Below are 2,500 nucleotides of genomic sequence, written 5' to 3'. Positions count from 1 at the left end.
TTCCCAATGGAATATCATAAAAGCACGAAAACATCCCATAATAATATCTCAGTTGTGACGTTTAAAAATCTTAAATTACTCACAACAATGTTTTGATTACCAACATGGTTGTCTAACTCATTTTCATATTCGCTCTAAGTCAATCTACATGCTCTTTAGGGAGAACTGACATGTTCTTCTATCTCTAATAATTAAGGAGGAGGCGGGACTTCCTTTCCAGAGAAACAGGAGTTCAAATATTTACCAAATAAAGCTGGGCGTGTTGAACTTTGCCCTTCTTGTTCCATGCGCGTTCACGGGTGTACCGCGCGCTCCATATTTGTAACCGGAAACCAGTATCACGGGCAACATTTACGAGCGCGTGCGGGCTTTGTTTTTTTTGCCAATCATTATGAGCCTCGGGTGAGCTTAGTCCACTTCTCAAACACGTCCACATCAAAACGGGTCGCAAGCAATCACACAGCCAGTGCGCATGCGCGCCCGGAGTATACACGCTCCGACCCCTGTAGGCCCCACGTGCGCGCGCGCTGCTGCTGTACTGAAATAGTAAGTAAACTGTGTGTTTGGCAAGTTATAAGAAAATATGTTATATGTATATTCACCGAAACTCACGTGGGTTAAAAACTCACTGAGTTAAATTCACCAGCAAAACTCCCAAATTAAATAAAACTAACATTTGAGCTTCAGAAAAACTGGTAAAATATCCAAAATGTATTATGAAGGGAGGTGATTCATAAACTCGCTTTTGATTATCAAGATAAAAATAATATAATAATATAATTTAGGTAGGAACAATATAAAAAAAGACTCCATGAAGCAAAATGTGAACAAAATATTATAGTGTAGTCTCCAATATAAGAGATTATTGACTGTAATGTTCTTTAAAAAAAATTAAATAGCATAAAGGAATATTATAGGAGATAAATGCTAAATGTTATGGTGAAATATATTAAATTAGAGTCAGACATTTTCCAAAAGAGCCCACTTTAATTTTGAGTATACAGACTCACAATATATTAATGGAATATTAAAGAAAAAATAGAACAATTACCAAAAAAAATTAACTCACTTTTGAATATTGCGGACACATTACAAGTGGAGGTTAAATATGACATATATAATAAACTCACTTTTGAGTGTCAGACGTCAAGTTATTATGAGACTATTTTACACACACAGCGATATCTGAATGTATGTTGGTGTCGTGGTGCTTTTTTATTATCCAGTTATTGTAAAATATTATAGGTCTGCTATATTTAAAGTCAACATTAAGACACCACGAGGTCAAGAGACTCACGGACACTTCAGGTGATTGTAAAAATATTTTTACCAATTTTTATTATAAGAGATCTTCAACAAATCACACCGTATGAATATATAAATTCACTTTGATTAGATTAATATCTAAACGCGCATGCGTGACGTGTGATGGTTTATTCAACGCGTTGCCTCTAATCCCAACATCCTCCCCTTCTCACAGCATTATCAGTGTAAGCACACTAATATCAGGCTGACGGCCAGTAATATAGATATGGGGATTTCTGCAGGTGTCGGAGAACGAGATATGATATTGATTGAAATCATTTTGATTGACAAACCTTGGGATTGTCGCCAAAAAAAAATTGAAGCTGCAGGGTTTGTTTTTTTCTTTTAATTTAAACACCGTTTGAGAGGTTCGTATTTTTGCAGCTACAATAAATAAATAAATAAATGGCTTTTTCATCCTCTAATTAAAGTATGTATATAATATAATTCCTTAAAATGGGAATCTATAATATAGAAAGGTGCAGGGGTCATCCTGAGGGACTCCAACTTTAATTTGGGCGCTTATGGTGTGAATAATAATACTAATAATAAGGTTAAATAAAAATAATCATACATCTAGATTTGGACGTGTACATTCTAAAATAAAAAGGGCTATTTTATTCTTACCAAATAAAAAATAACCCATACCTTTTAAATAAGGCTTTAGACTAAATTGGATTTATTTTAATAATAATAAGGTCTTGAATCTAGATTTGGACATGTATATTATAAAATAAAAAGGGGCTATTTTATTCTCACCAAATAAAAAAGAAACCATACTTTTAAATAAGGCTTTAGAAAATGATCCCAATAATTCCTAGACATTTAGATATTAAAGTGTGGGAGTTTAAACTAAATTGGATTTATTTTAATAATAATAAGGTTAAATACAAATAACCTTGAATCTAGATTTGGACATGCACATTATAAAATAAAAAAGGGGCTATTTTATTCTCACCAAATAAAAAATAACCCGTACCTTTTAAATAAGGCTTTAGACAATGATCCCAATAATTCCTAGACATTTATATATTAAAGTGTGGGAGTTTGAACTAAATTGGATTCATTTCCCTCCACGGAAAAGAAGAAAAAAAAAGTGATGTGCAATAAAGCGAAAAAGAAAATGCTTGAATAAGCTTTACAATGAGCAAAAGGAAATAATAAGAATATCGTGTTAAAGCCCATGATAACTAGT

The sequence above is a fragment of the Cyclopterus lumpus genome, chromosome 14 (genome assembly GCF_009769545.1).
Source record: "Cyclopterus lumpus isolate fCycLum1 chromosome 14, fCycLum1.pri, whole genome shotgun sequence".
NCBI classification, from domain to species: Eukaryota; Metazoa; Chordata; class Actinopteri; order Perciformes; family Cyclopteridae; genus Cyclopterus; species Cyclopterus lumpus.
The sequence above is the reverse complement of the archived record's forward strand: the minus strand, read 5'-3'. Positions refer to the sequence as shown.